Source organism: Octopus sinensis, linkage group LG14 (genome assembly GCF_006345805.1).
Source record: "Octopus sinensis linkage group LG14, ASM634580v1, whole genome shotgun sequence".
Taxonomy (NCBI): Eukaryota; Metazoa; Mollusca; class Cephalopoda; order Octopoda; family Octopodidae; genus Octopus; species Octopus sinensis.
In genome coordinates this window covers 67,653,524-67,678,523 of record NC_043010.1, presented here as the reverse complement: position 1 = coordinate 67,678,523, position 25,000 = coordinate 67,653,524, and the positions used below count along the sequence as shown (strand labels likewise).

The 25,000-nt window shown below is 39.9% G+C and overlaps 1 protein-coding gene across 2 annotated transcripts in view; it reads right to left on the bottom strand.

Annotated features, from left to right (window-relative positions):
• LOC115219108 (protein yippee-like 1) overlaps positions 1-25,000 on the bottom strand; it is an 86,883-nt gene that overhangs the window by 42,360 nt on the left and 19,523 nt on the right. The window contains exon 1 of one of the 2 annotated variants that reach the window (XM_029789182.2): positions 8,215-8,366. The exons of the other annotated variant lie outside the window; for it this stretch is intronic. The gene's annotated coding sequence lies outside the window, so the exon portion shown is untranslated. Of the gene's footprint in view, positions 1-8,214; positions 8,367-25,000 lie in introns of those variants that run through there. 2 annotated transcript variants of the gene reach the window in all.

The following is a 25,000-nucleotide window of genomic DNA, read 5'->3' as shown; positions in this document are numbered from 1 at the left end:
GAGAGAAGAGCCAAGGCACCACTAGCAAGACTGTGATGCCGAAGTCCAAGGACCATGTGAAGGAAGCTGAGGTGGGAGTGGGTTGAACCCAGTGGAACAGGTTTTACACTGCCGAGCTTGCTCTGTCTGCCTGTCATGAAAGAACTAGACTAGCTCTGTTAAAGGATGCATTCAACAAGGCCATCATTATCATCATTTAACGTCCGTTTTCTGTGCTAGCATGGGTTGGACGGTTCGACCAGGGTCTGGGAAGCCAGGACGCTGCACCAGGCTCCAGTCTGATCTGGCAATGTTTCTACAGCTGGATGCCCTTCCTAACGCCAACCTCTCTGTGAGTGTAGTGGGTGCTTTTTATGTGCCAGGGGAGGCTGGCAACGGCCATGATCGGTTGGTGCTTTTTAAGTGCCACTGGCACAGAAGCCAGTCAAGGCGGCACTGGTATCGGCCACGTTGACTGGCTTCTGTGCCGGTAAAGAAGTACCTTTTACTCTATAAATCAACTTGCTTATTCACAGTAAAACACCAGAGAGAAAGCAAAACAGAGGGAAAGAGAGAGAAAGAATCACCACAGAAACAAGAGCTACTGATCCATCTTCTTGAGCTAATCTACCAGTATTTGAAGTAGGGATCACTTCCTAAGGACATGCAGATGCAAATAGCATGGCATTGCACAGGGGGAGTGCAGTGACTGTAATAGCTACAGAAGCAGAACATGTTTACTCCTGAGATCCTGTGTAGCTTCTCAGGTGTGAGATTTACGGTTGGCATGATCTCTTTCGAGCTGCAGGACAAATGTTGCCTTCATCAACCTAATCGTGGCCATTGATGAAAAGAGTAAAAGGTACTTCTTTACACTTCTGTGGGGAGTCAGATACTGACTAAAGCTGCTGAAAGCCACATCTGCTTACCACAATAGCAAACAGGGGGCAGGGCAAGTTGATGGATTATCCTTAGTGTTATTCCGCATCCAAAAATGGATTTAAAGCAGGGATGCCTTGTACTCGCTATGTTTTCACAACATTTGACAATGGAGTGTACCCAGAAACTCTTGTACATTTCAGGGCAAGAGCCAAAGTGTATCAGGTCCTAAGAAGGGCAACACTCCCTGTTAATGAAGTTATTTAACAACCCATGTACAGTCCAGTCTCCAGAAGCAGATCAGTTGAACTCTCTTAGCCTCATCAACAGTCTGAAGAAGGCAGACAACATGGATCAGGGTGTCAGAGAAGGCCCCAGAATCACTACTGAGGTTCACACTCAACTAAATGATGACTGAATTCCCTCCAAATCTGTCCTTCAAACCAGTGTCAGTAACAAGCAGATAGGGAAAGCTGCTGCTATCACTGCCATGGACAAGTTTTCTAAGAGAATGTAAGGACTACATGCTCACCATGGACACCGGAATTTCAATGCACAGGGCTTGCATAGTGAATGCTCAGCTCCAAAGCAGCAAGGGCTGCACAAAAATACATGCACCAACTTAACAGCTTCAACCTGCAGGGTCTGCATCAGATTTCTGGTATTTGTAGGAAGGAAGATATCAAAACAAGGAAGAAGTGGACCAGGCTACAATGACAAGTGTGTATACCCTACTCTTGCAGCAATGACTTTTTATAGCATGGGCCATGTCTGTCGCGTTCAGGATGGCTTCATTGCCAAGGATGTCTTGTACAGAGAACTCCGTTACAAGATCCAGACTGACAGGGAATCCACTAAGTAGTTCAAGGACACTGCTGAAATCTGTCATCATCATCATTTAACGTCCGCTTTCCATGCTGGCATGGGTTGGACGATCTGACTGAGGATTGGTGAACCAGATGGCTGCCCTTCCTAATGCCAACCACTCTGAGAGTGTAGTGGGTGCTTTCATGTGCCATTGGCACGAGGGCCAATCAGGCGGTACTGGCAACGGCCATGCTCAAATGGTGTTTTTTACATGCCACCTGCACAGGAGTCAGTCCATGGACCGTCTTAGGACCTATGGTGGCATGGGCTGGATGGTTTGATAAGGATCCAATTAATCAAAGGACTACATCATACTCCAGGGTCAACTTCGGCATAGTTTCCACAGCTGGACACCCTTCCTAAAGTCAACCACTTGACAGTGTGAACCGAATGCTTTTTTTTATGTACCATCAGCACTAGTGAGGTCACCATTCAACTTACAAGTTAACATGTGTATCCTTATATCGACCATACTGTCAGATGCTGTTATACACCACTGGTTACAATGCGCTTCCTTGCATTGTTGTAGCTTTCAAACAATGCCACCTCTGCTTGCTACAGGGGAAGGCCAGCATTCTCCCTAAACAGAATGCAAGTCTACCGCAGTGTGACCCATTTGGAACTGAGTGGACAGGAACAATGTGAAATGGATTGACTTGCTCAAGACCACAATGCATCACACATACACAAATATAAATTTATATATACATATAAACATAATACTAGTGTGTGCATGTGCTTATACATACATATATACATATATATACATGTTGAGCTGTCCAATCCCTGCTAGCATGGAAAGTAGAACACAAAGCACTGCCCAGTCTAGGAATTGAAACCACAATCTTATAATCACGAGTGCAACACCCTAACCATATATATATATATATATATATAAGGCTTTTTGCAAACAATTTGCAGATGCAAGTGCTACCAGTTAAAAATTCTGCATACTAGACACTAGCAAGCTTATGGGGTCATCAGGAGAGACTACACACCATTTCAGGACCTTCCTTCACAGGAGTATTTGCACACCAGACCCCACTCACTGAGATGAAGTTCTGTTTGCTAAATCAACTGGTAACTAGACTTCACTCAAAATTCTTCAAGCCAATGCTTATCGTTTCCTTTTAATCAAATCCAGTGGCTTGCACATTATATATATTTAGTTCCAGGCTAACCAAACCCTTGTAAGTGGGTTTGGTGGATGGAAATTTATATTTTCCATGTCAACAAGGCGGTGAGCTGGCAAAAACGTTAGCATGCCGGGCAAAATGCTTAGCGGTAGTTTGTCTGCCGTTACGTTCTGAGTTCAAATTCTGCCGAGGTCGACTTTGCCTTTCATCCTTTCGGGGTTGATAAATTAACAACCAGTTAAGCACTGGGGTCAACCTAATCGCCTTAATCCCTTTGTCTGTTCTTGTTTGTCCTCTCTGTGTTTAGCCCCTTGTGGGTAGTAAAGAAATAGGTATTTCGTCTGCCGTTACATTCTAAGTTCAAATTCCGCCGAGGTCAACTTTGCCTTTTATCCTTTCGGAGTCAATAAATTAAGTACCAGTTATGCACTGGGGTCGATGTAATCGACTCAATCCCTTTGTCTGTCCTTGTTTGTCCCCTCTATGTTTAGCCCCTTGAGGGCAATAAAGAAATAGCTGGTACTTATTTAATCAACTCCGAAAGGATGAAAGGCAAAGTCGACCTCGGTGGAATTTGAACTCAGAACGTAACGGCACATGAAATACCGCTAAGCATTTCACCCGGCGTGCTAACATTTCTGCCAGCTCGCCGCCTTGAATGCCCTTCTAAACAGCAACCACTTTACAGAGTATACTGGGTGCTTTTCATGTGGTACCAGCATTAGTGAGGGAGCTTTATGCCAGGAGATGAGATGTTAAGGTATGATAGTGGGGACAGGAACAGGTGTCTTGCTGTAGGGGATATACATGGTTACCCCAGCTGGAAGAGGAGGAGGATGGTGGTGGTGAAGATATCAGGGCATACCCTCAACTTGTAAGAAAGTGAATAAAGAGAAAAGGTATGGGCAAGTTATATATGTGTTTGTATGTGTGAATATTTGTATTCTCTGTCCTTGTATGAAAGCATCAAGTAAATAAAATGCGTCATTATGGTGACATTCCCTGTCAATGAATTGCCCCCTAACTAAAGAACATCTTACCTGAAATGCAGGTAGGGATTAGCAAGCATAAGAGTACTTGCCTACAAAGCAATGCTTCAACAAGTATTCCCCCAACCCATTGTGACATGCCACAACAGACATAAAGCACAAACTAAGCAATATATCATCATCATCATCGTTTAACGTCCGTTTTCCATGCTAGCATGGGTTGGACGGTTTGACTGAGTACTGGCGAACCAGATGGCTGCACCAGACTCCAATCTGATTTGGCAGAGTTTCTACAGCTGGATGCCCTTCCTAACACCAACCACTCCGAGAGTGTAGTGGGTGCTTTTACATGCCACTGGCACGAGGGCCAGTCAGGCAATACTGGCAACGGCCATGCTCAAATGGTGCTTTTTATGTGCCACCTGCACAGGAGCCAGTCTAGCGGCACTGGCAACGACATGGCTTGAATGTTTTTTCATGTGCCACCAACAGAAGTGCCAGTGAGGTAATGCAGGTAACGATCACGCTCGAATGGTGCTTTTTATGCGCCATCGGCACAGAGGCCAGCTTGTTGCTCTGGCAACGATCATGCTCGTATGGTACTCTTAGCGCTCTACAAGCATGGATGCCAGTCATCGAATTTGATTTCGATATATATATACATGTGTGAGTGTGTGTCTGTGTGTGCACAGATGTGGCAGCGTGGTTAAGAAACTTGCTTTCCCAACCATATGGTTCAAGGTTCAGTCCCACTGCATGCCACTTTGGTCAAGTTTCTACTATAGCCTGAGGCCATCCAAACTCTTGTGAATAGATTTGATTGATGGAAACTGAAAGAAGCTCATCACATATATATATATGTGTGTGTGTGTACCCTTGTGTAGAACATCACATGGTCGTTTTTAAATGAGCAGCATCACACACAAGCAAGGATGTGTGTCTCCAGTCTTTGGTGAAAACATGACAAGCTATTGGAAAAATATGAAGGTTGGCAACAGGAAGGGCATCCGGTGTGCACAAAATCTGCCTCAAGAAATTCAGTCTGACAGGTGAAAGCATGGAAAAATTGCACATTTAATGATGACGGTAAAACAGCTTCTGTTTACATAATCCAATCGCAAGATTTAGGTCAGTCTGGGGTTAGGTATGGTGCGGTGGAGGGGAGGGAGGAGAGAGAGAGAGAGGGGAATTCTAATGTGGGGCACAAAGCCAGAAATTAAAATTAGGGTTACTCTTTACTCTATTTTACTTGTTTCAGTCATTTGACTTGCGGCCATGCTGGAGCACCACCTTTTTAGTCGAGCAAATCGACCCCAGGACTTATTCTTTGTAAGCCTAGTACTTATTCTATCTATCGGTCTCTTTTGCCGAACCGCTAAGTTACGGGGACGTAAACACACCAGCATCGGTTGTCAAGCGATGTTGGGCGGAGACAAACACAGACACACAAACATATACACATACACATACATACATATACGACAGGCTTCTTTCAGTTTCCGTCTACCAAATCCACTCACAGGCTTTGGTCGGCCCGAGGCTATAGCAGAAGACACTTGCCCAAGGTGCTACGCAATGGGACTGAACCCGGAACCATGTGGTTGGTAAGCAAGCTACTTACCACACAGCCACTCCTACGGGTTGGTCAATTATAAAAACCCTAGTATATACGACTGGTACTGGAAGTGATCGACTCCAGAGGGATGATAGGCTTCAGTGGGAATTGAACCTTAACACCAGGGATGAATACATTACTAAAAACACTTTGTCCTATGGGCTTGTGTGTCTGTTAATCCACTGCCCCATATTGATATACATACATACACGCGCACACATTCTTTCCACAATATGCACAAGGCCCGAAATTTTGGGGGAAGGTGCTCGTTGGTTTATATACACACGTACGTACATACATACATACATACATACACATTCACGCACACACACCACACACATTCTGTCTTCAGTATAACAAGGCCTGGAAGTTTTGGGGAGCGTGCTAGTCAATAACACCGAACCATAAGTTCAACTGGTACTTAATTTATCGACCCCACCCCGCGAAAGGATAAAAAATGAAGTAGACCTCGGCTATATACATACACACACACACACACACAGACTCAAATACGAAGAGGTGTTGCATAATTCGTCGCTTGGGGTAAAAGAAAATAGAGGAAGATCAGAGTTAATAATGATTGTATTCAACATATTCTCCACTCAGATTCACACACTCATTGCAGAGGTCCTTCGGTTTTACTAAGCCCTGTATAAAGATAAAAAAACCCCAAAAAACTCAGAAGGTCGGGCCTCGAACCAGGAATTTCTCGATACTCTGAAAGCCAGGAACTTTTCAACACCCCTCGTATAACAGTTTATACATACATACATACATACATACAGCACCACCTAGTATAACATAGATTATACATACATACATACATACATATAACATAGATATATATACACAAACACACATAAATTTTCAAGTCATATGCATCCACCGTTTGTAAACAGACCCTTTTAAATCTCATTGTTTTCGCTATGATCCTCTTCTAAGCGTTTCGTTAGCAAAACTTTGGGTTCACCCTTAAATGTATGAACACAATAAACAAAACCCGAGCGAGAAGATTCGAGACTACAGAATAGACATTCATACGATCAAACGATATATATATATATATATATATATATGTATATATTATATATATATATATATATATATATATATATAATATAATACACACATTTCTATAGATTATATAGTGAGACTACAGAGCAGGGGGTTTCGACAGGATTTTGGGGCCTCCGTAGTTTAATAGACGGGTTCGTAGCAATGCTTGTGCCTTTCTCGAAGAAATTACAGTGCCTAGACATGTATACGCACAAATATTATACATACATAAACTACTATATTTATACACTCCGCGCAACCACCTGTGTATGTATATATATATATATATAATGTGTGTGTGCGTGCGTGTGTGTATTATATGTATTTATAGTTATATGTTTATGTATATATATATATATATATATATAGCTATGCACATACACACACACACATACACACACATATATATATATATATATATTAATAATGAGCAGGAGAACGGAGGTTCTCAACATCTATGATTTTATTAAACAATTATTTACACCATTCTTTTATATATATATATATGTGTGTGTGTGAGAGAGAGAGACTGTGTACATATATACATGCGCACATAAAATATTTCGTATATACACAAACGAAGCGCCTGGAAAGAGAAAGAGAGACTACTAGATCGCTCGACCTGCTAGAATTAACAACCTAATCGCCCTCAAACGATACTCTTCCTAAACAAAGAAGAATTAATACAGAGAATATAGTTCCTGATATATGATAGAGAAGGAATGGCTACAGCTGAACATACATACGCAACACATACACACAGACAGACAGACACACGAATTGTATATATACACACACACAGAGAAAGAAGTTATAAATAACATAACATACATTCACAGAAGGTGGTTATAAGGTGCAGTGTAAATATACACTCTCCTACAGAGCAAGGTTAACACTACCCCACTAATATATATATAATATATATATATATATATATATATTATATATATGTATGTATGTATGTATGTAGACAAACACACACTGCTATATTTGTATACAATGACGCATAAAATATCACGAAAATAAGGATAAAGCAAAACGAACGTATTAATAGATAGAGCAAGCATTCACGGTTATTCCTAAAATAGATTGGACGGTCACGACGGGAACGCCTTTGAGATCGTAGCTTTGATTTAGGACGAAATAGAACGTAAAATATTAAGATACACACACACACAGATATATATGTGTGTGTGTGTGCGTCATATTGTTTACATATGAGCGTGTGTGTGTGTGTGTGTATATATATATATATATATATAAATAAATAAATAAATAAATATATACACACGCACACACATATATATATATATATATATGGAACAAAGAAACAGTATTTACGAAATGGTGTTGCGTAAATTTAGTATTATTCATTACTGTAAGGTGTGTAATATATATGTGGTATGCCAGGCTGTTTGTGTTTATATTTTGCACAGATTATATATACATATATATACATACATGTACGAGAGCGTACGTGCATGTATATAAGTATATATATATATATATATATATATATATATATCATGATTCGATGAGCGAAATCATCTACCTGCAAAATGAAAGGGTTTTTTTTCTCAAAAATATTTATATACAAATCCGTACAATTCTATGTAATATACAGTATCACAAGATTTATATATATATCATAATAGATGTAAGATGTAATGTATGTATGTATTTATATATATACCCGACTGGTTTGATCGTCAATAGTTTTTCACACTTGGTAAGGCATCGTCTGGAGGAAGCTAGCTAGTTGCTGCACATCATTGTAACTTCGAGAGTGGCTTGATCAATAAACGACTGGGCTGTGTGTGTTGTTTATGTGTGAAAGCGCGCGAGAGTGTGCGCGTGCGTGTATATACACAGAGGAGGGTGTGTGTGTTGTGTGTGTATGCGTCTACAGAGGGGAGAGCATGTGTGTGTGTGTGTACGTGTAGATATACAGAGGAGGGTGTGTGTGTGTGTGTATGCGTCTACAGAGGGGAGAGTGTGTGTGTGTGTGTGTGTGCGTGTATATATACAGAGGAGGGTGTGTGTGTATGCGTCTACAGAGGGGAGAGTGTATGTGTGTGTGTGTGCGTGTATATATACAGAGGAGGGTGTGTGTGTGTGTGTGTGCGTGTAGATATACAGAGGAGGTGTGTGTGTGTGTGTGTATGCGTCTACAGAGGGGAGAGTGTATGTGTGTGTGTGTGTGCGTGTATATATACAGAGGAGGGTGTGTGTGTGTGTGTGTGCGTGTATATATACAGAGGAGGGTGTGTGTGTGTGTATGCGTCTACAGAGGGGAGAGTGTATGTGTGTGTGCGTGTGTATATAGATTAGAATGTGTATGCATATGAGAACGTGTGTGCATATATATATATATGTATATATATAAATATATATATCTATATGTGTATTTTGTGTTTAGTCGCTGGAAATGGAAACTATATATAGAACAGAATCAGGGTGTAGATACATAATTAAACGTATATACATAACAAATAAATAAACGTGCGATGAAATAAATAAGTAAATAAAATAAATAAATAGTCGGAGTGATATTGTTTATTATCATTATTATTATTTTTTTTTTCGTTTTTTATGCTTCCCCACCAATTTGCTTTCTACGGCTTACGGACACAAGAAGACAGTTTGAATGATGGACAAGACTCAATCGCCATATATAGACAAACGTGACGTATATGTGTGTCTATAGGCACGCACATATGCAAAGAAAGGTACATACACACACACACACCACACACATATATATATATATATATATATATATATATAATATGTATATATATGTATATATATATGTGTGTGTGTGTATGCATACACTCACACACACAAAACAGAAACGCTCGTAGTGTGTGTGTGGTGTGTGTGTGTGTGTGTACATAGGTTTTCCTCCTCAGGGTCTAACATACGGATACATGCTCTATTTATAAACATTGCGTGTGTGTGAGAGGGAGAGAGAGAGAGAGAGAGAAAGAGAGAGAGAAAGAGAGAGAGAGAGAAGGAGAGGAGAGAAAACGTTTGTTTGGGTAGATAAAATATACTGAATAGAAAGAAATACATAACAAAAAAAAGCCATGCTTACATAATACACTGAATATATATATATATAGAGAGAGAGATACATATATATAGATAGATACATACATACATACATATATATATATATATATATCTACACACACACACACACACACATATATCTACACACACACACACATATATATATATACACACACACACACACAAATATATGTACACATACACATTTTGTAATTTGTTTCTTAAGGATAAATATATACAAGTGTATACATTTGTGTATATAGATACATATATGTATATGCATGCGTGTGTGTGTGTGTGTATATATATATATATATATATATATGTGTGTGTGTGTGTGTGTGTGTGTGTGTATACATAAGTGAAGGCGCGTGGCTTAGTGGTTAAGCCATTCCGTTCATGATCGTAAGTGCGTGAGTTCAATTCCAGTCGACGCGTTGTGTCCTTGAGCAAGACACTTTATTTCACGTTGCTCCAGTCCTCTAAGCTGGCAGAAATGAACGGTACCTGTAATTCAAAGGCGGTCATCCTTATCACATTCTGTTAAGGGTATGCATGTCTGTGGAGTGCTCAACCACTTGCACGTTAATTCCACGAGCAAGCTGTTCCGCAGATCCTATCAGCTGGGACACCGTCGTCGTAAGCGACGGAGTGCTCTTCCATGCACGTACACGTATTCTTTTATTTGTTTCAGTCATTTGACTGTGGCCATGCTGGAGCACCGCTTTTAGTCAAACAAATCGACCCCAGGACTTATTCTTTGTAAGCCTAGTACTTATTCCATCGGTCCTTTTTGCTGAATCGCTAAGTTACGGGGACGTAAACACACCAGCATCGGTTGTCAAGCGTTGGTGGTATATATACATTGTGTGTAATATATATATATAGGCACAGGAGTGGCTGTGTGGTAATAAGCTTACTTCCCAACCACATGGTTCCAGGTTCAGTTCCAGTGCGAGGCACCTTGGGTAAGTGTCCTCTATCATAGCCTCAGGCTGAAAGAAGCCCGTCGTGTATGTATGTTATGTATATATATATATATATATTAATATATTATATAATATTCTTTATTTTATTTGTTTCAATCATTGATTGCGGCCATGCTGGATCACCGCCTATTTGTTCCACATCCTTGCGTTGTTGTCTTTTTGTTTTCTTGTTTGGATTAACTATATATATATATATATATATATATATATATATACCACGCACACGTGCATACATACATACATACAGGTATATATATATATATATATATATATAGGTAGGTATATACCATACGTAGCTTTTCGTATTGGTTCATTCTGGATAGGTTGATAAAAATCGTGACTTGAAACTCGAACCTCACAAGTAAAATAAGAAGAATGCGAATATTCCTTTACAGCTGTTTCTGGGGAATGACGTTCAGTAAGTGCAGTAATCTGCACAATGTGTACATACACGTGAAGCAGGTTGGTGTTAGTAGATGTATATGAAATAACGAGTGTAATTAATTAACAATTCATCCATTTTCTGAAGAAATATCGGGACCCCAATATACCTGAAGAATAAACACCACCATATGACACACATACACACACATAGTCCGTCACGATGGCGCTGAATCATGGCGACAGTCCAATAATCGATAAAAGTAAAAGAATAAAAATATAAGGATTATATTTGAACTCAGAACGTAAAGGCAGACGAAATACCTAAAGGCAGACGAAATACCTAAAGGCAGACGAAATACCTAAAGGCAGACGAAATACCTAAAGGCAGACGAAATACCTATTTCTTTATTACCCACAAGGGGCTAAGCATAGAGGGGACAAACAAGGACAGACATAGGTATTAAATATAAGGATTATAAACACACGCTCACGTTTATACATATCTACATACACCCATAGTGCAGTTACATGGCTCAGTGGTTAGAATATCGGACTCAAAATCATGAGGTTGTGAGTTCGATTCCTGGACCAGACTGAGTAATGTGTTCTTGAGCAAGACACTTTATTTCGCTTCGTTCCTGTTCACTCAACCGTAGAGATGAATTGTAACGTCATTGGTGCCAAGCGATATCGACCTTTGCCTTTTCCTTGGACAACATCGGTGACGTGGAGAAGAGAGGCTGATATGCATGGGTGACTGCTGGTCTTCCATAAACAACCTTACCCTCGGAAGGGAACTTTCTAGGTGTAATTCCATGGTCATTCGTGGCGGCAGGAATGACAAAAGCGTAACCGTCCTTGATTTTCTGGAACGGAGTTGTACCCTGGACGAGACATTCTAAATGCTTCGAGAAGGCATTAGGAAGAAACCGGACAAGGATCTGAACACGGTCTGCATTCGCTATGACAAATATGTAACCACGGCAGAATCGTTAGCACGCCGGGCGAAATGCTTAGCGGTATCGTCTGCCGTTACGTTCTGAGTTCAAATTCCGCCGAGGTCCACTTTGCCTTTCATCCTTTCGGGGTCGATAAATTAAGTACCAGTTACGCACTGGGGTCGATGTAATCGACTTAATACCTATGTCTGTCCTTGCTTGTCCCCTCTGTGTTTAGCCCCTTGTGGGTAATAAAGAAATAGGTATTTCGTCTGCTGTTACGTTCTGAGTTCAAATTCCGCCGAGGTCGACTTTGCCTTTCATCCTTTCGGGGTCGATAAATTAAGTACCAGTTATGCACTGGGGTCGATGTAATCGACTTAACCCGTTTGTCTGTCCTTGCTTGTCCCCTCTGTGTTTAGCCCCTTGTGGGTAATAAAGAAATAGGTATTTCGTCTGCCGTTACGTTCTAAGTTCAAATTCCTCCGAGGCCGACTTTGCCTTTCATCCTTTCGGGGTCGATAAATTAAGTAGCAGTTACGCACTGGGGTCGATGTAATCGACTTAATTCCTTTGTCTGTCCCCTCTATGTTTAGCCCCTTGTGGGTAATAAAGAAATAGGTATTTCGTCTGCCTTTACGTTCTGAGTTCAAATTCCGCCGAGGTCGACTTTGCCTTTCATTCTTTCGGAGTCGAGAAATTAAATACCAGTTGTATACTGGAGTCGATGTAATCGACTGGCACCCTCCCCAAAAATTTCGGGCCTTGTGCCTAGAGTAGAAAAGAATAAATTAAGTAAGAAGCGCAGGTGTGGCTGTGAGGTAAGAAGTTTGCTTCTAAACCACATGGTTCCGGGTTCAGTCCCATTGCGTGGTACCTTGGGCAATGTCTTACATTATACCTTCAAGCCGACCAGAGCCTTGCGAGTGATTTGATAGACGGAAACTGAAAGAAGCTCATCATATGCATGCATGAGTGTGTGTGTGTGTGTTTATCTTTCACCATCGCTCTCCGCTTGACAACTGCTGTTGGTGTGTTTACGTTCCCCTAACGTAGAGGTTCGGCAAAAGCAAACCGATAGAATAAATACCAGGCTTGAAAACAAAATCGATTCATTCGATCAAAAATTCTTCAAAGCTGCGCTCCAGCATGGCCGCAGTCTAGTGACTGAAACACAGGCAAATCAGCTTGGCTGGTAATTCTTCCATCCATCCATCCATCGCAGAGCTCGGAGCTGCCACCCAATTGATTCAACGAGGGGACGGTCTCCAGAAACAACAACGATCTGTGGGTAGGACAATACACAAATATGAATTTTAGTCAAGACGATTCGGAAGTAGAGCTCAACGTGTCGCTTGTGATGGAATCTCTGCTGGCTTTTGTGTACAGAGGAAGAGAGAGTTACGCTCGCCATCAGGAGCAATATGAACGACCTGTGTCACCTAATGAAATGCGATGGCCTCTTTTGCGTAAGTTTCGGGCGCAACACACACACACACACAGACACACACTTTTACAAATATCTACAGACACACATTTATGCATATTTACATATACAGACATATTTACTCACACATATATATCGTATATCTCCATATAAATGTATACATACATGTATCTATCTATCTATCTATCTATCTATCTATCTATCTATCTATCTATCTATCTATCTATCTCTCCCTCTGTCTGTCTATCTATCCATCCTTCTGTCTATCTCTCCCTCTGTCTGTCTATCTATCTATCCCTCTGTCTATCTATTTATCTCTCCCTCCCTCCCTCCCTCCATCTATCTCTCCCTCCCTCCATCTATCTCTCCCTCCCTCCATCTATATCTATCTATCTATCTATCTATCTATCCCTCCCTCCCTCCCTCCCTCCATCCATCCATCCATCCATCCATCCATCCATCCATCCATCTATCTATCTATCTATCTATCTAGCTATCCCTCTCTGTCTATCTACTTATCTCCCCCCTCTCTCTTCACACACACACACACATACACACACCAAACAGACACACGGACTCGCTCCCTTATAGCTCAGCATACAAAAGAGAGAGACAAACGTCAACACAAACTGTAAACAAGAGATAAAAGGCTACAAAAGCCAAAACAGGCGGATGAGCTTACAAAGCAGAAAACAGCTCGAATCGTTACTCAGCTTCTAATTGTCGACCTTGAGACAGAGAGAGAAAAAGAGTGAGAGAGAGAGAGAGAGAGAGAGAGGTATACACAGAAACGCGTGTGCCTATACACATACAGATTTGTAGGGAATACTTGGTTGCGTGTATATATATATATAATATATATATTATGTGTGTCTCTATATGGCTATCGATACACACATATAATATATATATATATATATATATATATATAATATATATATAATATAAAGTCAAAATAAGGGTGAAAAAAATTGAATATTATTAATAACATCAATTAAAACACCAAGTGGCTTAGCGTATAAAAGACTGGAACACAGTAAAAATTATTAATTCAAAACAATAAGAGAGGATCCACTATGTGGTTGAATTAATTCTTGAGAACAATTCCTTGGTGTCGGATTCCCTTTGCGGATCTATATCTAGCGTTAGAGCGTCCACATAGTGGACTCTCTCTTATTGTTTTGTTTTAATATATATATATATATTTCTTTATTGCCCACAAGGGGCTAAACATAGAGGGACAAACAAGACAGACAAACGGATTAAGTCGATTACACAACTCCCAGTGCGAAACTGGTACTTTATTTATCGACCCCGAAAGGATGAAGGTAAAGTCGACCTCGGCGGAATTTGAAATCGAGGTCGACTTTACCTTTCATCCTTTCGGGGTCGATAAATAAAGTACCAGTTTCGCACTATATATATATATACATACATACACACTCACACAAGCATATAAATACACATACACACAGACATATACGCACGTATGATTACACGATGTATATGAATGTATGTAATCACAAACCCCACAGCACAACACAACGCAACATGTCCGTTTATAATAACAAAACTCAAACAACACAGCTAGACTTAGAAATATGGAGAACACAGACAAAACCAGCCGTTAGGAAGCATATGATTTCCAAAAGCAAACGCTCATTAAGAAGATTAATTAATAAAAAAAAAACTATAAAGAAGCATAGAATACATCTCTTAATTACTACGGCAGGTATTAATGGTGTTTTCCTTCCGATATGCGAAGCTGCAACTGTGAATCTGTGCGTCGTACACAATAGGACCTCCGTTTTATATACACACGAAAATGCCAAGTTATATAAATATATATATATATATATATATATATATATATATATTATATATATATATACCTTTACTCTCTCTTTTACTTGTTTCAATCTGCGGCCATGCTGGAGCACCGCCTTTAAACTCGACCCTGGGATTTATTCTTTTGTAAGCCCAGTACTTATGCTATCGGTCTCTTTTGCCGAACCGCTAAGTAACGGGGACATAAACACACCAGCATCGGTTGTCAAGTAATGCTAGGGGGACAAACACAGACACACAAAAACACAACATATATATACAATATACGACGGCTTCTTTTCAGTTCCGTCCACCAAATCCACTCACAAGGCTTTGGTCGGCCCGGGGCTATAGCAGAAGACACTTGCCCAAGATGCCACGCAGTGGGACTGAATCCGGAACTATGTGGTTGGTTAGCAAGCTACTTACCACACAGCCACAAAAGATTATACATACATATATGTAATATATTAGTTGTTTTGGCATAGTTTCGGTTGTAGTAGCACCTTCGCCGTTGTTTTTTTATGTTGAGTTATAATAAAAAAAAACTTGTAGAATATACATTTATTTATTCATTTACAAGGAAAGTGTTGACAGTGACTCCGAAGTTTCGGCCAGCTGGCCTTCATTAGAGAAGTGTGTATGTGTATATAAATAAGGGTATGTATATATATATATATATATATATATATGTATGTGTGTGTGTGTGTGTGTGTGTGTGTGTGTGTGAAGGCAAACACAATCGTGTAAGCATATTATCCATTGTCCAATACTGTATAATACATGGAAGACAGCGGACACATTTAATAAACAACAAACGTTGAAAGAGGTAGGTACATATACACCGAGCTAAGCAAAAGATAACTGCATTCACACACACACACACACACACACACACACGAGTGTAGAATTTTTAAAACTATAATCCATTCAGAATATTGCTATATACACATGTACATCTATACATACATCTACGCAGATATATTATATATATATATATATATATATATATATATATATATATATATAGACACGCTTATAATAAATACATATACATACATATGCATTTATATATATATGTATACATACATATGCATAAAAATATATAGAGAGAACGCGCGCACACGCACATGCAATTGGGTGAATGCATATCTATCTATCTGTCTGTCTGTTTATCTACCTATCTCTCGACCCCTTTTCATCGGAATTTTACATTTGTTCCCTTTTTTCTCTTTTTCTTTTCCATTTTCGAAAAGATAAGCTCTACATTTGTATTTGTCTCCTCTGTGTTCAGCCCTGTGTGGCCAATAAAGAAAGTTATCTATCTATCTATCTGCCTATCTATCTATCTATCTGTCTGTCTATCTATTCATCTATCCATCTATCTATCTATCTATCTATCTATTCATCTATCTACCTATCTATCTATATGCCTATCTATCTATATGCCTATCTATCTATCTATATGCCTATCTATCTATCCATCTATCTATCTATCTATCTATCTATCCATCCATCCATCCATCCATCCATCCATCCATCCATCCATCTATCTATCTATCTATCTATCTATCTATCTATCTATCTATCTATCTATCTATCTTCCCCTTTACACTTCATATTGACATTTCTGTGATAACCATCCCTATTGATCAATTTTTTTTTTCCTCTCCCCCTTTTTTTTAACCCCCCTTTTTTGTCCTCTTTCTCTCCTTTTACGATCCTTTTGATCGAAACTCCCCCTTCCTTTTTTTTTTTAAACCTTCAAAAGAAAAGCTCTACCTTGTAATTTGTTCTATCTGTGTGCAGCCCTGTGTGGCTAATAAAGAAACATATCTATCTATCTATCTATCTATCTCTCCATATATATGCATACATATGCATAACACAGAAAGCCTCCATGTTACGTCATGTGTTTGTGTTTATATGTCGCTGTTATTTAGCCCCAGGCTAGCAATGATCGTATAGCTTCGTAAAGGCATTGTTAGCTACATCGAAACAGAGCTGAGCAGAGCAATGTGTCCCCGCCTCTTCAAGACTGCAAATACGCAAAATATAAGGGGGAAATTTAGCTGCTATTTTCAGCATAATTACGTACCACTATGACCCTGTGTATAAGCAACATTGAAAAATACGAAGGTGTGTATAAGAATATATGTTTGTGCGTGCGTGCATATATATATGTGTATGTATGCATGTAGGTATGTATGTATATACACACACACACGTTCTACCAATGTTATGACGATGTGTTATGTATGTTGTTGCTTTTTTTCTTTTTTTTTTTTTAAATCTTCGACCGTGAATTGAAGAAGTCGTACAGATGACATCACTAAGCTGATGTCTGGTTTGAATAGTCTGCTGGTAAGAGAAGTGGAGAGAGGAGAGAAATAGAGAGAGAGAGAGAGAGAGAGTGAAAGAGAATGAAAGAGAGAAGGAGAGATGGAAAGAGAAAGAGATTAGGGGAGGTGGAAAGAAAAAAGAGAGAGATGGAAAGTGAGAGAAATAGAGAGGGAAGAGGAAAGAGTAAGAAAGAGAGAGATGGAAAGTGAGAGAAATAGAGAGGGAAGAGGAAAGAGTATGAGAATAGACACTGAGTAATGTAGTGTGTGTGTATGTATGTATGTGTGTGTGTATATATATATATATATATATATATAATATATATATATATATATATGTCCTGTTATTTTATTATTATTGTCTTTTATTGTATTTTTGTATTTATATTCGTGTAGCATCGTCTGTTTTTCCGTCCTTGTTTCGTATACATTCGATGCTTTTTTCCCAAGGAATCTAATACGCTCTTAGCTTAGTTTTTCCTTGGGGCTGGCCAGATTGGAGCAATCTCGAGATTAATCAGCCGAAATTGCGAGGATGCTCCGGTTCTTGACTGAGGATAGAAAGCTTCGAATGACCCGTCCTTGTTTTTTTGTTTTTTTTTTGTATTGTCTATCTGGATGTTTTGTTGTCCCTTTTTGTATCACCTAGTTGTCCCGGATGTTTTGCGTTCTTGTCCCATTTTGTATTATATATATATATATATATATGAATGTATGTTAAGTTTGATGATGCAAACAGGAAAATGGGATTCAGAACACGAGTGTGCGTGTGTATTCATCATAATTAATGATCTGTAAGAAGTTACAGATTGACTCGAAGGCCGAGTTTCACACACACACACACACACACACACATACACACATTAGATATACGCGCATTCATACATACATACTGTACATATAAACGAAAGTGAGCCAAGAGAACTTATCCAATGGCAAAGTATTTTGTTAACAAAAGCGACTGAAGTTGTATCAAATGCCATACAACATAGATCTGAGCTTTTACTTCAGTTATTAGACTGCAACCAGCCATGCTGGAGTACTGCCATGAAGGATTTTAGTCGAAAGAATCTACTCTAGTACTTTTTTTTTTTAAAGCCTGGTACTTACTGTCGGGCTCTTTTGTCGAACTGCCAAGTTACGGGAGTGTAGACATACCAACTATATATATTATATATATAAATATATTTCGTGCAATTCGCAACGAAAATTTTAGGAAAAGTAAATGAGCGGACACTAAACCGGCGCGTGTGTTAAATAATAAAGCACTAAAAGAGAAGGACCCTCCCCAGACAACAGTATATATATATATATATATGGATCAAAACAGTTTGATTAAAATTCGTTGGTACTCTTAAGTTTCAAGCGTGATGCTAGTCGTCAGCCATGGCTGAGTACCAACAAATTTGAATCAAAATGTATTGATCCACACATGTAACTCCCAATAAATTCGTTGAGTGCCTTTCTTTCGTTTGTCCATTCACTCGTTATATATATATATATACGAATCTGTGTCTTTGTGTCTGTGTTTGTCCCCACATCACTGCTTGACCACCCGTGTTGGAATGCTTACATACCCGCAACTTAGCGGTTCAGCAAAAGATACCAATAAAATAAATACCAGGCTTAAGAAATAAGTACTGGGGTTGATTCATCTGGCTAAAAATTCAAGGCGGTGCCCCAGCATGGCCGCAGTCTAATGCCTGAAACAAGTAAACACCCATGTCTGAAGAGCTTATCTCGAATCGGTAAAGCTCCTCTGTAACATTGCCAGGCCAGGGACTTTTGGTAATTATCTATCCATAGGCCCCGGGCCGAATGTTCTTTGGAACAAGTTGGCCAGTTGATCGTCGATCGGCGAAGCCTAGGGTTTCCCCCAGGACGTCGCTACACTTAAACTCTACCAACCCTCTATAGAAGAACGAGGTAGTACCCCCCGCCACCGGCGTTGCCCGACTGGGAGAGAAGCACGAGTGCCTGATGGCACTCTGCATGCCACACGCCCAACCTCTGTCTACACTTGATCCATGGGTTCGGTTTGGTAAACGATGTACAAATAAGATAGTAGAAGGTTTTCGGAAGTGATACTGTGTTTTTTCTTTCATTTTATGCAGACTGCCAATTTAGCCCGCACCCCCAGGATGTAAACTTCTGTTTCGAAGTGGGAGCGCTAAGCAGTGATAATATGTTTAAATGTAATGTGATTACCAATTTAAATGTGCTTGTGGCACGTCTGGACAAATTAACAAGACACGACAAAACACAGTGAATTGCTTGTTTATTAGTCCAAACGCCATACAAGCATATCTGAACCGGTAATAGCATTGTAAGTGTACTTGTATATATCTGTACGTGGAGGCGCAATGGCCCAGTGGTTAGGGCAGCGGACTCGAGGTCGTAGAATCGCAGTTTCGATTCCCAGACCGGGCATTGTGAGTGTTTATTGAGCAAAAACACCTAAAGCTCCACGGCAGGGGGTGATGGTGAACCCTGCTGTACTCTCTCACCATTTCTTCCACTTTCTGTTGTACCTGTATTTCAAAGGGACCAGTCTTGTCACACTCTGTGTCACGCTGAATCTCCCCGAGAACTACGTTTAAGGGCACACATGTCTGTGAAATGCTCGACCACTTGCACGTTAATAAATGAGCTGCGACGTCACTGGTGCCAAGCTGTTTCGACCTTTGCCTTTCCCTTGGATAACATCGGTGGCGTGGAGAGGAGAGACTGGTATGCATGAGCGACTGCTGGTCTTCCATAAACAACCTTGCCTGGACTTGTGCCTCGGAGGGTAACTTTCTAGGTGCAATCCCATGGTCATTCATGACCGAAGGGGGTCACAATACATCTGTACGCCTGTGTTTGTGTTTGTTGCCTCGCCTCCAATCGCTTGACAACGGTGCTGGTTTGTTTGTATTCGACGGGCTTCTTTCAGTTTCCGTCTACCAAATCCACTCAAGCTATAGAAGATACTTGTCACGCAGTGGGACTGAACCTTGAATCATGTGGTTAGTAAGCAAGCTACTTACCACACAGCCACTCCTGCACCTTACACACTTCGGTTTTTGCATCTGGTTTGCAAGATTCTTTATGTGAAAATTCGTGTTGCAATTAATAATAAAAGAAGTGGAATAGAACCAGTGCGTGTGTGTGTGTGTCTGTGTTAATTATAATGGCATAATATAAACGACTCTCCCTAGACAAGAGAGAACCTGTTAAGTATTATCAGTGGAAGGAAATAACGGGAGTCAAAGGGAATGAGTAATAAAAGAAAAACAAACACAAAACTATAGGGGGAAAAAAAAGGATCAAATAGAAGAGAACGAGAGAAAGGAAGGAGACAATCAGACGGAGACAGAAACATTATCAGGGGAGGAGAGGGGAGTCACAAAGGGAGTTGAAGTGAATCAGTAAGAATATAAAGGGTGTGTGTGTGTGGATGTGAACGTGATCAAAAGACGAAAGAGAGAGAAAGAATAAGGTCAAAAAGAGGGAAGACTACAAGTGTATGAGTAAGCTTGATGTATGATTAATGAAATGAAAACAGAGAAGGTAGCAAAGTGAACAGAGACGGGCAGTGAACAGAGAGGGGGTGTGTGTGGAGTGTTGCTTTGAGTAAGGGTGGGTATTAGAGATTTAATTAACGAATTGGTCTGATAGACACTTAGCTTACTCGTTGATACCACCACCACCACCACCACAAGATGGCAAGATGTAAAGTGAACCGTGCTGTCCTAACCTGACATATAGATAGATATATATATATATAAGAGGAATAAATAGATAGGTAAACAGTCGATTGTGAGTGGTGTGTGTATGTGTGTGTATAAATATGTATGTGTGTGTATGTGTGTGAATTTTAGCGAAGGTGAAGAATATATGCACACCACCACCCGTTTTTTCGGCGGTTAGGGTTACGCCGAAAAAAAACGGGGTGGTGGTGTGCATATATTCTTCACCTCCGCCGTGAATAATTATTTTTCGGAACAGTGAGGGGGATCTCCAAGCACATAAAGCTATATTGGGTTACAAAAAAATAAATAAATAAACAAAAGAAAAAAAAAACTCCTTGGACAGAAAACATTGAAGCTTATCTGCTTCGAGATGCACTGTTCCAAAACAGAATTATCTAACGTTCTCTCTGAGTTTATAATTCTTATGTCAACAACTATATGTGTATGTATATATATATATAATATAATAATATATTATATATATATATATTATATATATATTATATAATTATATATATATCAGCACGGATTTTTGCTAAGATGCAGCACGGATTTTTTTGTCAGTGAACAGGTCGCGGATTTTAGCGACGAAAATATTTTGACAAATTAAACTTAAATGTTGAAGTGAATCTTAATGGCTCATAACACCCTTCCACGCTGCAATTGTTTATATATATATTCATAGGTTAAATTAGTGAGTTATATATATATATATATATTTTTTTTCCTATTTATATATATATATTATAGATAGATAGATAGATGATAGTAGATAGATAGATAGATAGATAGATAGATAGATAGATAGATAGATAGATAGATAGATTGATTGATTGATTGATTGATTGATTGATTGTAAAGACTTGTAGATGAATCGAATCGAAGAATAGAGGCACCTGCACAGCAGACAAGAGCCAGCGAGGTTAGCCTCCAACGTGGTCGCACGAACTACTAGAAATAGCAACCGAATATCCCTCATATCACACCACACTACCGTATTAAAATAGCAGCCAATCAAACTCCCTAACAACAAATACATGTGTGTGTGCGTGTGTGTGTGTCTGTGTGCGTGTGTGTGTGTGTGTATGTGTGAGCGAGAGAGAAAGAGAGAGAGAGATTTACGTGCAATGCCAAAATTCGATGAAACGTGTGCATGTTTGCAGTTATCGTGTGCGTGTTTGTGTATGAAAGAAAGGTAGAAGAGAAGAGAGGAGAGAAAAAATCAATGTGAGTGTAGTATAGAGACATAAGGAGAGGGGGAGGGTGACCATGAAAAAAAGACAAGACACGAAAAAAGGAGGAGTTGACCATGAAAACCAAGTCGACATTTTAAATGTGACGCGAGTGAGAGGAAGAGATGGCGAGATAAAGAGAGGGAAAGGAAGAGATGGTGAGATAAAGAGAGGGAAAGGAAAAGATGGTGAGATAAAGAGGGGGAAAGGAAAATATGGTGAGATTAAAGAGAGGGAAAGGAAGAGATGGTGAGATACAGAGAGGGAAAGGAAAAGGTGGTGAGATTAAAGAGAGGGAAAGGAAGAGATGGTGAGATAAAGCGAGGAGGAGGTGGTGGTGAAGTAAAGAGACAGAGGTATAAAAGGAGGGGAGAGGTGGCAATAAGCTGAGAGTTAAAACACGGATTAGGATAGTTTATACTACATGGCAGTATGTTAATGAGTGAAGTGTGTGTTTGCATGGATGCAGGAGAGAAGAGGTTTATTGTTCGATTGTTTCACAACATCAGGATGGATATATATACGTGGAGAAGCCGTGAGAGGAACTCTGTGTGTGTGTGTGTGTGTAACAAGGCGCGAGGTCGCGTACAGTTTTAAAAACCAGCTGTTTATACACCGACATGTTTACACTCACACACATACACGCACACACACACATATATATATAAACATACATGCAGACACGTACAAAACATACGCAGACATTTAATTGAAGTAGACACACAAGAAGCGAGGCAGTTTAGTTCAGCTAAGCCAGATATTTATTTAATCACTGTGCGTGCACGAAGACTCAACAGGTAGTCGGTGCTACGACTTTTTAAGTCTACGTGAATTAAAAAAAAAAAAGGTAGGATGAATTTGAAATAAAACAAATAAGGAAAATTTTACCACAAGTTAACTTCGTTTGTTGTTTTTACTATTTCTATTCTCACTCTAGGCATCTCTTTCTTTCTTCTGATGGAGAACTAACGTCCGAAACGTCGACACTCTTTTCTTTCCATTAAAACGTTCATACAATTATTTGTGAAAGTTTGTTCTTTCCTTGTATTTACACACATACACACTCGCACGGTGTATGTATGTGTATATGTATCTAAGGGGTAAAGAACTCCCTTCAGTCATGACTGACCATGGAACTGCACCTAGAAAGTTCCCCTCCGAGGCACAAGTCCAGCAAGGTTTTTATGGAAGACCAGCAGTCGCCCATGCACACCAGCCTCCCCTCTCCGCTGATGTAGTCCAGGGGAAAGGCAAATGGGGCCGATACAGCTTGACAGCAGTGACATCACAACTCATTTCTACAGCTGAGTGAACTGGAACAACGTGGAACAAAGTGTCTTGCTCAAGAACACAACGCACACCCTGGTCCGAGAATCGAACTCATTACCCCATGATTGTGTGTCCTACGCTATATCCATTGAGCCATGCACCTTCACACACACACTCATAAAATCTCTTTTATATTTTACGTGTTTCAGTCATTGGCCTGCGCAATGCTGAGATACCACCTTGAAGAGTTTTAGAAGAAAAAAACCCAACTCCAGTAACTGTTTTTAAAACTTGGCATATATTCTATCTTTATTTTGCCAAACCGCAAACTTACGGGACGTAAACAAAGACACACACACATATGATGGGTAACTTTCAGGTTCAGCCAGACAAAGCGCACTTATAAAGCTTTCGGGTTGGCCGTAGGCTATAGAAGACACTTGCCCAGATGCCACGCAGTGGGACTGAACCCGGAACCATGTGGTTGGGAAGCAAACTTCTTACCATACAGCATACACACACTATTTACTCGAGTATAATGCAATCTCACCTTTGTTGTACATTAGAAAAATCTAATGTATTTTATTGTGTACGTTCAGATCATTCTTACAATCTGACCTGGACACAAATGCAGTAATGAATTGCTGACTGCAAACCCAAGCTGGCTGTAGACAAGCTCACCACTACATAGTGTGGTGATTATTCTCCAAAGTAGAATTCGGGGTCCACGTCGATTGGATTTGTTTATTCGCGGGGTCACCGATTTATGTAGTGGTTATATATATATATAGTCAGTACAAGGTGTTAATATGGTTGCGTGTATAGTATTACAAGAGTTCGAGTAGAGATGAAGAATAAATTCAAAACCTCTCTTTATTCTCTTTTACTTGTTTCAATCATTTGACTGTGGCCATGCTGGAGCACCGCCATTAGTCGAGCAAATCGACCCCCAGGACTTATTCTTTGTAAGCCTAGTACTTATTGCATCGGTCTCTTTTGCCGAACCGCTAAGTTACGATTTGTTCGACTAAAGGTGGTGCTCCAACAAGGCAGCAGTCAAATGACTGAAACAAGTAAAAGAATAAACCGTAAGAAGCCTATTGGTGAACGTGACCTAGGCAGTATTGCGAAAAATTATCTACGTTGGAAAAACCACATTTCTAAAATAGTTATAAAGGTCGGCGATGTTTTAGTAACACATCTGTCAAACGTTCACCACCAATTTATTTAAAGTTATATATT